Raw genomic sequence first — 14824 nt, forward strand, 5'->3', positions numbered from 1 at the left:
GGGGAATGCTAAAGAGAGGAACTTAGGGTTTTTGAGTCATCCATGTGCACTAGGAGGTTGAGGGATCGGCTGTTGTGCATGGGCTGTTGGGGCTCGGCCAAGGCTGGTTCAGGGGCTGTGTTGGTCTCGTTCGAGGGATGGGTTGGGTCCTAGGGTGGCTAGGGTTCGAGGTAGTGGCTAGGGAAGAGTCCTAGTGAACTAAGACTCCCCCCCCCCCCCCCCCACGCACGTGCAAAGCAGCAGCGGCCAAGGAGGCTGGGTGGCTCAGGGTTGGTCCATCAGGATCCCAGGGAAGTGGTCAGGGTTCGTGTCATGGGTTGGTGCAGGGTGGCTCGACGTGGACTCGAGCTTAGCGTGGAAGAACATCATGAAGCGTGCGGCTGCTGTTCTTGCTTCAGGAGGCTCGCGGCGCTGGTCAGGAGTCTAGGCTGGGCTTGGTTGGGTCTGGGCGTGGTTCAGGGTCGGTGAGGGTCAGGTGGGCTTGGTGGTGGCTCGGGTAGGAGAGCCCTAGTTAGCCAAGAGTCCTAACATAGGAGGGAAGTTCACGCGCAGCTTGCATCTTCTGTCCAGGAGAGTTTGCACGAGTTGGGTTTAGGTTCTAAGGGTCAGTGTTGGTCAGCAGGGTGCCTAGGTGTGTTAGCTCGGGTTTGGCTTCGAGGTGGCTCGACCAGTGGCTCAGCTAAATTGGGAGATGGCTCGGATTGTTCAAGTAAGGGTCTAAAAGATTTATAGAATAAAAAGTGGAACCATGAGTCCACGGGTGTGGTTCATGACTCACAAGGGTATTTATGTATAAAAAGTTTACGTTTAAAGTTGGGAAGAAAATATTAAGTTTTGAATTTGTTCGGGAATTAAACGCCTCACGAATAGATAACTAAAGAATTAATTAGAACACCTCGAATGAAGCCGAATAAAATTATGAAAAATTAGATTTAAGCTTAAATAATTATTTGGGATAAGCTCATGTCATTAAAAGTAAGGAAAAGTTAAAATCGAGAAATTTTACGTCTAGGGGCAAAACGATCATTTTACACTTGGGAATTATGTAAAATCTTGGCAGCATCCCGAAGGATCATATTGCATGTTAAATGATATTTTATTATTTTAAATGATGATTTTTATGAAAATATGAGATTTTATGATTTATGGTAAACTGTGCAATTTTACTGATAAAATACTATTTTTGGAAAGTTATGATATTTATGCTTTTAAAGGAAAACTGAAAAATATTTTAAGAGATGTGTATCGACTGTGACAAATGATATATGATATGTGAGAGATCTGTTTTAAGAAGGAACGATGAACTTATGATTTTGTGGGGATATCGTGAGGGACAAGGTCCCAAGGGGACAAGGCCCTAGAGGGACCTCGACGATCGTATTTCCATGGTGGAGCCTAGTGCCCACCCACTTGGGCCATGTGGATCTGAAGACTGATCAGTCGATCAAAGGATAAAAGCTAGTCACTTTCAAGGATCAAATTTCACCAAAAACGATGAAGGATTGAAGGATTTACGATTAAATGATTTTTACGATTTATGATTTATTTTGCCTAAAATTTTTTTAAATGGTTTATTTATGTCTAAAAGCTATTTTAAATAAAAATATGATTTTTAAATGCATGAATTTTATATGTATTATTTGCTATTAACGTATAGAATGTGCTGAATTATTAGACTCGTTAGGTTTGTATGATGCAAGATTTGATTATATTAGGGGAAGTGCTGACGATTGAGTGGATTGAGTGCTGCAGTACACTCCCGAGAGACCTTTATTTTCCGCACTAGTTTGATAGATAAAATATTTGAAATATTTGTGTTAATGACTTTATTAGAGATTTTTAAGCTTTATGTTATTGTTAGTTGATCTTTTTAAAGGTCGACGTAGGATTTTTGGTTAGTTGACGATTTAGAGATTTATTTTATGCAATTGAAGTTTAAAATATTAAGCTATTTTGGTCAATGAAAATGTTAATTTAGTTTGAATGGTGATTTTCGAATTTTATGTTTTTTTTAGGGTCGAGGTCGTTTCAGTAAGTCTGACCGTTTTACCAAAATTTGGTAGGGATTTCTCAAGAACGCCTTCACGGATTTGCAACCTGAAGATAACGAAACTCGAGAAATTATGTTAGCAAATTCGAAGTCGAGGCGAGAGAGAACTCTTTGTCCTTAAGACGAAGTTGCCTCCCACATGGTGCTCACATGATATGACAATCTTCTCCCATAATACAGTGAATTCCAACTTGTGATAGTAACACTACAAATCACGAGTTACATGAACAGAAATTGAAGCAAACTCTATTTTTAGAATAAAAAAAAGAAGAAATTCAATATAAATGAAAATGTTTTTCTTTTGTTTGATCCTCTCAAATTTGATGTTATTTTATCTATAAATTGTTTAATTCTTTAATAAAGAATGAAATATAAGTCACAAATCTCAAAAATGTGACTGAAAACATCTTTTGGAAGCAAAGATCCTTGAAAACTCGCAACTCTTATCAAACAAAGTCGCCAGACGCCTAGGCGAACGGCCCTGGAAAAATTCCAATACACAAAAGGCTCTTAGGTGCCTCCCATGTGGCTTGGATTGTTCTAGACCGCATTTGGGGCGCCTCAACGCTTCCCCTGACTCATGGAAAATCAGTTTTGAGTTTTATATAATTCTTAGCTTAATTTCCATTAATTAAACTTTAAATTTATTCACAAAAGTATAATTGATGGTAACACTACAATTCAACTATTTTAAACTATAATGCAGCTTGACACATCATGTGTCAATAGATCTCATAGTCGGGGCAATTATTATAGCCTAAAAAAAATTCACGTTTTCCGATAAAAGTGTAATAATTTTAAGTTTATTTTGATTGATTGAACTAAAAATCAAAATATAAGAGAATTGTATAAATATTAAACATTTCATAATTATTCACCTAGCGACTTTCTCGGGTCATATGTGAATTTTTGAACTTCAGTTGCATATGCTCTTGTTGCATGATATAATATTGGATTTCGAAATTATTTTATTTCAACCTAGGCTTATTCACAATATTTTGTTAGGATCGAATATTGATTTAAAGAGGGTTAAATAAATATTATCAATAAATTTTATAAGCATGTCGGTTAAGTTAACAACATTAAAATGGAATTATTGTCAGTTGGGTTCTCAGTAAATTAACGGTTGAAACTGCGGGGAAATGGGCTAATTGAAATGGTTTGAGCACGAAATAGCTTAAAACAAAAATTATTTGGGCTATGAAATGAAAAGTAAAAATAGGCTCACTGAAATGTAAATGACACGAGTTTGTTTCTGGATGTTTGGAGACTTCAATACTCTTACATCACATCTTCTTCTTTGCATAAAGATTGCAATAAAAGACTTTGATAATTACAATAGTTTGAAATCGGGCTTACCACTGCTTAACCGAAACTCTTAATATACCTCACTCTTTAAATAAATGAGTAATAAGACTTCTTACTCTCAATTAAAAATATTTCACAAAGAATTCTAAGCATGAATTGATAATTAAATGATTAATTTTTAAATTATCGACGTGTGCTTGCTTCGATCACTTTATCTCTTCGAAAAGAATATTGAACTCGAAAAGCTTTGATTGAATAGAAGGATTTTTCCAGAGAGATTCAGAGAGGTTTTAAATTTGCCTATTTAAAGGTTTTTTTTTTTGCAATGATCACCTTTTTGAATATTGTATCCATTTCAAAATAAAGACGTCATTGTTGTCGTGTCATCGTACTTTATGATATATAGTATATTTATGGGTAGTGCCATTGACTCTGACATTCTGTTGAGAATTGGTGAGTGTTAGTACAAAAAACTTTATCTTATAATTATGTTAGACTCTGATTCTTAATCACCGAGTAAGCTAAGAAAATTCAGATAATATTTGTAGATTTGGGTTGACTGATCTACTTAGATAAACTACTATCAGTTGGGCTCCATCAATTATTTTTTGATCAGTTTGGCTCTCGATACATTTTGGCCTTTGAATAATGAATTATCAATTTGGCTAAACATTCAGTCTGGCTCTGATAAACTTTGAAAACATTTGCTCCTGAATATTTTTTAGTTATTCATTGGCACTATCTTCTTTGATAATCTTTATGAGATCAAGAGTGCTTAATGTTAGAGTTACTTGGCTTCTTGGAATGATCAGTTGGCTTCGGTTATTCTCTCTAGTGAGCCTGACTGGAAAAATATCTAACTGATCACGAACTTCATCAATCTTCTCGTTAAAATTAACATGAACTTCCTCCATCTTGGTGCAAATTTGAAATTATTATATGTGTTTTTCCACCAAGATGAGTAGTAGTAACCGCGTGAGTCTTCTTGATTTGCTCCAAGCGAGTGAAAATATCGATTATGCTTCTTGACAAATCAGATACCTCCTTGAGCATTTTATCTTTAAAAGAATTCAGAGCTTCATCAATGTTCAAATTGCTTCTCTTCAGAATTGTGATTGATGAAGAATAGTCGTTTGGCTCGAGTGAATCATGTCCAACGTATTCTCATCAGAAAGATCTTGGATAATAGGTCTCAATCTTGGGAGGTTATTTTGAAATAGAATGAGTCAGATCAAGATCCTGGCTGCTCTATCATCACTATTCCTGAATCAGTCTGGTTGACTAATGTTTCAATTTGAGTTTCTCCAACCTGACTGACTGGCTTTATCATATCTGCATCAACTTCAAGATGATCTTGACCAGCCATTGCTATCTCAACCACTTCATTTTCAATGATTTGAACAAAAACGGCTCCATCAGACTATGTCACAAGTACATCCTCAGATGGGATGACTTTATATGTGGAAATCACTCCTATTTGGATCCAAAGAGGATTAGTCAATAAGAACCGACACTTGGATCAGCCTAACAGTCCGACCAATCTGTTTGTTCAATAAAGGTTGTGCAAAATTATGTGTGTGCAATACTTGGGGTGTGTGTGTGTGTGATGCTCTGTGTTATTAGAAACAAAATTTTGTTTGGCTCTTTTGTCATCATTGGTCTATCTGTATCTCTTCTGAACAAACGTGCAGTTATAACATCCATAGGGCTTAGCTTTAATAGAATTCTGTCTTGCCCGACTGAATATGTGACTGGACTAGTTGGGCTTGATAGAGAAACTCTTTGGTATATACCAAATACCAAACTTTCAGTCTTTATTCATCAGTTCGATAGGCTTCTCAACTTGATTAGTAGGCTTTTATATTAATGTATCATAGTGGACTTCACAAAGTGAATATTTTCTTTTGCACATGTTCAGTTTCGAATGAATACTGCTGTCAGTGAGGTTGCTATCATTACTGCTAAAGCCGAAACTAGTTTTGTCTCCCGAGTGCTTTTCCAGCTCTTGAATCTTCTCAAGACTCACTGAAGACTTGTTCCAAATGCTAATCAATTCAGGTAATTTTTTATCTCACATATAAGCTGTTAATGCTCAATCAGTAATCTCTCATTCTCAGTCTTAAGCTTTGTAACTTTTGCCTTAAGACATTACACTTCACCCAATTGTTCCCAGTTAGGCTCGGTATCATGTCAAGTAGGCTTGCTTGCTTTACTTTTATTTTTTCGAATGATTGAGAAAGTCTTATGTACTCTATTATCATGTATTGAGTGTCGTGATGAGATCATCTCGTGCAAAATCAGTTGAGCTAAAGTCAAATATATCATAATAGATAGATTCCAGCTCAGCATCATCAGTGAGGCACTGCACCACATCTTCATGACTCTCACTGGTGGAACACTCTGACTCGGATGAACCAGTTTCAGAATCAGCCCACTTGGATTTATTGTCGTCAGACCCCAGTACCTTCTAGTCTCTTCTTTTTCTGAATGACCTCATATCATGTAATCCTTGGACTTCTTCTTCTTGTCATGTGATATGGTTTTTTTGTCAGTTAGTATTCTCTCATCCTTCTTTGCTTAGAGCAGTTGGCTATGAAATGCCCAACTTTCCCATAGTTGAAACATGTGTTGTCCTCATTAGTGGACTTTTTCTTGTATTGATTGTGTCTGCTTGGGCTTTGGAAATTGCATTTGGTTTTTCATCAAAAAATTGTCAAATTTCTTCATGAACAGGGACAAATCATCACCGCTCATCTGACTTCTCTTTCGAGACAATTTGTTTAGTGGTTGCAGCAGCTAGAGCTTTCGTCAGTTTGGTCGATGACTTACCATCGGTCTTTTTTTCAATTTCAAACTCATATACCTTAAGGTTTACAAACAAATTGTGCATTTCAAGCTTGTTAAGATCTTTTGATTAGAGCATATCCATTGTTTTGACATCTCATTCTCTTGAGAGTACTCTTATTACTTTCAATGATATTTTACGATTGCCATATTCTTTGCCAAGGCCAGCCAGCTCGATAAGATAATGATGACTCTCTCATCAAAGTCTGATATAGACTTCTTTGGCTTTATCTTGATTCTGTTAAATTTCTGTATTGCAACATACAACTTGTTTTATTTTTTTTATCATGCTGGAAGTATTTTGTCTAGTATTTTGTCTAGTATTTTGTACAAAATATCATTAGCCATATTATATGGGTTGGCTTTCTTCTTGTCTTCATAGGTCAATCCATTCCAGGCTTTTCAATCATTTGTGGAGCTTCGTCATCATGATCTTCATTGGCTATTTGTGATGACAAACAACATGCCATAATATTGTGAAGCTAAATAAGTCTACATTCTGATCATCAAAATTCTCTTTGGAAAATATTGAAATTTTGCTAAATTAGGTCATTTGTTTGAATAATGTTCAGATAACAGTATTAATCCATTCTGATACCACTTGTTAGGATCAAATATTGATTTAAAGGTTGTGAATAAATAATCTTAAAATTTTTTACAAAAATAGTAAACTAACTGAAACGATTTGAACACGAAATGAATTAAAATAAAAATCAATTGGGCTATCAAATAGAAAGTAAAAATAGCCTGACTGAATTGTAAATGACATAAGTTTGTTCCTGTATATTTGGAGACTTCAATACTCATGCATCGCCCTTTTTCCTTGCGAAAAGATTGCACTAAAATATTTTGGTAATTACAATAGTTTGAAATCAATAACTTCAGTAGGACTTACCATTGCCTAACTTAAAATCTTAGTTTACTTCAATCTTTGAACAAATGAGTAGTAAGGCTTCTTACTCTCAACTATATGTATTTCATAAAAAATTTCCATAATATGGAATACTTTTATTAGCAATAAGTATGTTGGAACATTTCATGTTCGCAATCTTAATTGATTTTGATGTTAACAAAACTTGTTATTTTGTTTCTAATGATTTTACCTAAGTGCGTAGAAACTAAAACTGATCAGGATTCGAACTAATCAGTTATCAAGCCAAAACTGAAGCTATCGAAGAATGAAAACTGAAAGTGTCAACTGATTAATCGAACTGAACCAGTTCAACCGATAAATCATAAATCAGTTCAACTGATTGTCCAGCTAAAAGGTGGTTCAGCAGAAGACCTTCAGAAGCCCGACCAGCTGATGAAGAGCGCAACTGATGAAGAGCAAAGCTGACTAGTTCAACTGAAAGAGTGAAATCAGTTCAACTGACGAGTCAACTGATTTCAACAGCCCAACTGAAAATCAGTTCAACGAACCAGTTCAGAACATCAGTTAGAACCAATCAGTTGCAGAACTCGACAAGATTATTCAATGGGATCCAGCTGTGCAGAAATTTACTAAAGCATCTGTACTATCAATAGTACAATAATGAACGTTGCAGCAAAGCTTAAAGATAAAATGTTCCAGAATTGCTCTCGGAAAAGTCGAGACACAAATTTCAAGGAACGCATTCAAGCTGCAACGATCACATGTGATGCGTCTTGATGTACGGTCGCATTACTGATATAAATATAGAACAAGACAATCAACATATAAAAATAACGAGAGGTGAAAAACAAGAGAGAAAAGAAAGGACACGCTTATTGCATATCAGCTTACAAGAAGCAATCAGCCCAATCGAGGGAACACTTCGAGATATATCAGCTTAGGGTAGAAGCCTATTTACATTAGTGTGTGAGAACACCTTTCGTGTTGTTTTCATATATCAGTTCTCACACACACGTACACACCTCCACTCAAATTCTGTCTTGCACAAAGATGTAAAACTTGTGGATGTAGTCTTTGACACAGAGACGTTAAACAAGTGTTGATTAGAAGGTGATGCCTTCAGTCTAGACTAGGAGTTCAGTTAGGCACTGGGTAAGTCCTAAGCTGGGTAGGTTTGTACAAAGTGTTGTATAAACAAAGTCTTCTAGTGGATCCTACCCGAGATAATAGAAGGGGTGACGTAGGAACAATTGAAGTCTCCGAACATCCATAAACATACCTTGTATATTAACTATTTAACTGTGTTTTAAACTGATTTGATCAGTTCAGCTGATATCAGTTCAGTTAAGTCCATATCTGAACTGATAGAAGCCACAACTGACTCCCCGTATTTCAGTCGACCAGTTTACACAAGCTAAAAGTCCTTTTAAAATCTATCATTTTTTCTTAAAGAATGATTACTTCGAGTGTTTTCCGCTTGGTTTCAAACCAAACTCAATATAATTCATCGATGTATAAATTTTTAGAACAAGAGCTATTGCAGCTCATTCAGAATATCGTGTTTGAAGCACCCTCGTAGGTGCCCGAACCGATCCATCAAAGTAGTTACATTTAGGAAAAATAATATTTATTTTTGATGTTTTTAGTATAAAATCTATTCCAATCGAAGACATAAAAATATTATATAACTTTTAATCAATGTTCAATTTTGGAATATGCCTGATCAGGTCTGCAGGTTCAACCGTGAACCAACCACGAGTCCAGTCCAAACCTATTTTAAAATCGTTTTTATGCACACACAAAAAGGCAGCGGTAAAAGTCGTCCCTAATTTCATTAGGTACAGTTGTCGTTAACTAATAGCGGCAGATTTTCAACAATTGTTACAAATTTAACGACAATTTTGGACAAGTTGTCGCTATTTTTAGGGAAGGAATTAGTAACCATCACAATTAACGACAGTTTTTTAGACAAACCGTCGCTAAATATTGCGACGATTTTGTGAAAAAACCATCAGTAATGTAAGCGACATAAATAAAAGCAGTCGTTGAATTATTTATTTTTAATAAAATAATAATATTTTAAAAAATTAATTTAAAAAGTAAAAAAAATTTATATTTAGAATTTTAATTATTAATATCTTCTTATTTTTTTAAAAATTATTAATCCATTTGAATATTTATCGAACATAATAAATTAAGTTAAATTTTTTTTTAAAAAAACATTAAACTATTATATATCAAACAAAATCCGACTAATATTATATATATAAATATTTCAAATCCTAATGACATATAAACTAAAGTGTGTAATAAATATCATCAACAAAATATAATAAAATCCTATGGTAGCTCGGTCCCGTCATCATCGTAATTTTTGTTGTTAGATCTAAATTTATTGTGGCGATGAAAATCAAAACCAGTAGATCACTCGTTAAAACAATAGATAACTAAAAAGCAGAATCAGTAGCGTAGAAAAGCAGAAGAAGTACCTAAACGGATATAGAATCAGAAGCAGAAGAAAGGACTTTATTAGACATCTTAACGTTATCAGCTTTAAATGTTACCGTTACCTTTTTCTAGTACAAGTATTAATTGCAGCATTAATCACTGTACGAAGTCATTTATTTCACTTTGCCGATTTTAGTATAAAACAGGACTGATTGTTTTATAGCTTTTCTGCAGGAACCTATTTCGGTAATAAAGCTGATTCTATCAGAAGTCAGAAGACAGTTTTTGATTAAAGACGTTGAACTCAGTCACCTATATATATGGAACAAACCCATATAGAAGACAATGCGAAATATCTCTAAAAATCAATCTGTATTTCACGAAACGAGAAAAATCACGAATCCTTGATATCTTCGAGTTCAACATAAAGAAAAGTAGCACACGCTTCATAGCAGATATCTGATCTATTGAGATCATTTTGTGCTACTGTTTCTTACACTTTTCACAATTATTCACTGCACACATATTTTAATCAGAAGAGTTTGTAATCTGAAAAGAGTCTTTTCAGAACTTTGTTATATCGTATTTTCACTGTGTTGAGTAACTAAGAGTTTCAGTAGGCAAAGGGTAAGCCCTACTGAAGTGGGTGTGTACAAGAGTTGTACTGTAAAATCCAAAGTCTTTTAGTGATACCTTCTGGAAACAAAAGAAGGGGAGACGTAGAAGACTTTATCTTCGAACTTCCATAAACAACTGCTGTCTACTGATATTACTATTTTCTTTCACTCCACCAGATTGTTTCCGCACTTAATATTGTAATCTGTTGGAAGTATTCACGACAAGATAAGCTACTATTCCTAACAGGATTTTAGCACCTTTTTTATCCAAGAAAGAAAAGAAGAAATTGGAGAAGAGTTCATTCACCCCCCCTCTAAACTCTTCCTCGATCCCCAACAATTGGTATCAGAGCAGGTTATTCTTGTCCCTGAAAATACATACAGATGGCACACTTCAGCAAGATTCCCATGTTCTCGAAAGAAGATTTTGATGATTCGAAGATCCGTATGCAAGCTCACCTTGCAGCGCAGGATGATGACATGTGGTATGTCATCACAGACGGACCATTAAAGATCTTAAAGCCAAATACAGCTATTGATGTTACTGAAGGTGCACCTCAAATGGTTGAAAAACCACGAAACGAATGGACTGGCGAAGATAAGAAGAAAGCCAATCTTGATAATGTCGCTAAGGACATTCTTTACAAAACTCTTGATAAGAACACATTCAGCAAAATCAAGATGTGTTCTACTTCTAAAGAGATCTGGGAAAAGCTCATTCAGATATGTGAAGGAAATGAGCAAACAAAAGAAAATAAACTGTCTGTAGCAATGCAGAAGTTTGAAAATTTAAAGATGAAGGCTGGTGAAACTCTAAATGAATTTGATGAACGTTTTAGTAGCCTAGTCAATGAGCTAGCAGCTCTGGGCAAAGAGCACGGCAATCGAGAAATAGCGCTCAAAGTAATGAGAGTATTACCCAGAGAATGGGACGTAAAAACAATGGCTATGAGAGTCTCTAAAGATCTAAACAAGTTGGAATTACATGACTTATTTGCTGACTTAAAAGCATACGAGTTCGAACTAGAAGTAAGAGGTGGAGAAGAGTCCTCAACAAATCTGCCAACCAAAGCCCTTGCTGCTACTACTGCTATTACTTCTACTGCTACTGCTGCAGTCATTCCACAAGCAGTACTTGTTACCCTTACTGAAAGTACTTCTGAAAAGACTGCTGAAAAAATCAGCAATGAAGCTATGTCCTTATTTGTGAAAAAGTTCTCTAGATTCATGAGAAAGAATCACCGAACCTACCAAAACCCTAATCGCAACTTCAAGAAAGATTCGCCATCTGGTGATATGGCATGCTTCAATTGTGGAAAGATTGGTCACTTTATTGCTGACTGTCCAAAGCCCAAGAAAGATGACCAGAAGAAGAAAGAGTACAAAAGAAATGACAAAAAGTTCAGAAAAGACCGCAAAGCAATGATTGCTGAAGAAAGCAAATCTAAATGGGTGGATTCCAGCTCTGAGTCATCTGACTCAGAAAGTCATTCTAGTGAAAGTGATGTAGAAGAGATTAAATGTCTTATGGCAGATGTTGAATCAAACTCAACATCTGAAGAGGTATTCGACTTCGACTCTGACGAATTTACACGAACTGATTTAATTAAGGCATTACATGACATGGTAAGTGAGTACTCAAGACTTTCTCAATCATTCGAGGAAGTTAAGATTGAAAATCTAAACTTAAGAAATCAAGTCAGTAAGTTCACTTGCTTGCAAGAGAATAGCTATGATGATTTGAAAGTGGAGATGAGTAAGTTGAAAACCGAGAATGAGAAAGTAAAAGCAGATTACCAGACAATGAAATCTGAAAATCAGAAGCTGTCTGTTCTGGTAAATGCTTGGAATAAGTCTTCTATTTCATTGGAAAAGATGCAAGAATTGCAGAAGCAATCTGGAGATAGAAGTGGTCTCGGATTCAGCAATGATGAAAGCACTTCTGAAATCAGTACTCAGCCAGGATTGGATACCAGCAAAACAAAATACATTCGATTTGTTAAATCCAGTGTGGCATATGAACCGGAAGTACCGACTGTTCAAGTTGAAAGAAATATAAATCAGATGAACAGAAGAAAGAATTATGGTCTTGGTTATATTGAACCTAAGGGAAGAATTGACCAAAGTTCTGGATCCAGTAGAGGATTCAACTCAGGAAGACAACCACCCATGAAGGTTAAAAACTACCTGTACTATAATTCTAGACCTGTTCAGAAGAGATACAGGCTAGACAATAGGAACAGAAAGGAAGAACAACATTTTGAGATGCATAGAAATAATAGACCCTCTACTGCACACACCTCCTTGGATACCCGAAGTACAAAATCACCAAAAATTGTACAAATGTGGGTCCCTAAGGGACTAATAAGGTTGGACCCAAGTAGATTGGGTACCAGACACTAAAATTTGTGTTTGCAGGAACATGAAAAGAAAGCTAAAGTAAGCAGCTCCATATGGTATCTGGACAGTGGATGTTCCAGACACATGACTGGACAGAAAAATCTACTTTCAGAAGTAATGAGTTGTAATTGACCAAAAATAACGTTTGGGGATAACTCAAAAGGTAAAACCGTGGGTAAGGGTAAGATTATCCATGGTAACATAACTATCAATGACGTACTATTGGTTGAGAATCTCTGTTATAATTTAATCAGCATTAGTCAACTGTGTGATAATGGTTATTCTGTAATTTTTCAGAAGCACACATGCATAGTTAAAGATTCTGTTTAATCTACTGTATTAACTGGAAAGAGAGAGGGCAACACCTACAGAGTTTCTTGGAAATTAGATCATGTTAATGCTCCTACATGTTTAGTTGCCTCTCTTAGTGAGAAACATTGGCTCTGACACAAGAGATTAAATCATCTGAATTTCAAATCTATCAACAATCTCAAAAAGCATAATATAGTCGATGACTTACCTGATATTAAATTTGTTAAGAATCATGTTTGTTCTGCTTGTCAGCTTGGGAAACAGATAAGATCCAGCTTCAAGAACAAAGGCAGCAAATCGACTTCAAGATGTTTGGAATTGCTGCACATGGACTTATTTGGTCCAATCCCTATCATGAGCTTAGGAGGAATGAAATATACCCATGTTGTTATTGATGATTTTTCTAGATTTACTTGGGTAATATTTCTTGCTGGAAAAGATCAAACCAGTAGCCTCCTGATCAAGCTTCTGAAAAAGATTCAAAATGAAAAATCCTCTTCTATAATTAAAATCAGAAGTGATCGGGGTACTGAGTTCACTAACAGAATTCTTGAGTTGTACTTAGATGAACAGGGGATTCATCATGAATATTCAGCTGACAGAACGCCTCAACAAAATGGAATAGCTGAGAGGAGAAACAGAACCCTCAAGGAAGCTGCTAGAACAATGCTAGCAGATGCAGACATTTCTCAGCGCTTCTGGGCAGAAGCAATCAACACTGCATGCTATACGCAAAACAGAACAATGATCAACAAAAGGCATAACCAGACTTCTTATGAGATATGGAAAGGGAGTAAGCCTAATATATCTTATTTTCATGTTTTCGGCTGCAAATCCTTTGTGCTCAATAATGGCAAAAACTATTTAACTGCATTTGATTCAAAATCAAATGCTGGACTTTTCCTTGGTTACTCTGCTGTGAGCAAAGCCTTCAGAATCTTCAATAACAGAACTCTTACTGTTGAAGAATCGATTCATGTTGTCTTTGACGAGGACAGCAGTGCTCCTGAAATATCTAATATGTCAAATTTGAGTAACAGGTTAGACAAAATTCACTTGGAACTGGATAGTGAAGATGATACAGAAGCTAGTATAAAAGATGTTCAAAATCCAGAACCAGACATTCCATTAGCAGAACCAGAAGTACAAATATTAGACATACCAGTACTAGCAGCTGATAATCCAGAACCTGCTACTGGTTCAGATGAGATCGATCCAAATATATCAAATCAGGAAGAAATTCCTTTAAACCCTTTTATTTGGAGAAAATCTCATCCTCCCTCTTTGGTTATTGGAAATACAGCAGCGTCTTTGAGAACCAGCAGGCAAATGATTAATGAATATATGCACGCTGCTTTCATTTCTCAGGATGAACCAAAGAAAATTGAAGAAGCGGTTCTGGATCCTAGTTGGATTGAAGCTATGCAAGAAGAGCTGAATCAATTCAAAAGAAACGAAGTTTTGTTTCTAGTACCTAGACCATCTCACCAAGCTGTCATTAGAACCCGGTGGGTATTCAGAAACAAACTAAATGAAGAAGAGACAGTGATCAGAAATAAAGCAAGACTGGTGGCTCAAGGCTTTAGACAAGAAGAAGGAATAGACTATGATGAAACCTACGCACCAGTAGCAAGGCTTGAAGCTACTAGAATATTTTTGGCCTTTGCTGCTTTCAAAAATTTCAAAGTCTATCAAATGGACGTGAAGAGTGCTTTTCTAAATGGTCTACTACAAGAACAGGTCTACGTCGAACAACCTCCAGGTTTTATTGATCATTTCTTACCTCATCATGTATTCAAATTACACAAAGCCTTGTATGGTCTAAAACAGGCACCTAGAGCATGGTATGATACTCTATCACAATTCTTGTCAATCATGATTTTACAATTGGGACAATAGACAAAACTCTGTTCACTCTAATCAAGAATAAACATATCCTATTAGTACAGATTTACGTTGACGATATTATTT

This window comes from Primulina tabacum, chromosome 14 (assembly GCF_025594145.1).
Source record: "Primulina tabacum isolate GXHZ01 chromosome 14, ASM2559414v2, whole genome shotgun sequence".
Classification (NCBI taxonomy): Eukaryota; Viridiplantae; Streptophyta; class Magnoliopsida; order Lamiales; family Gesneriaceae; genus Primulina; species Primulina tabacum.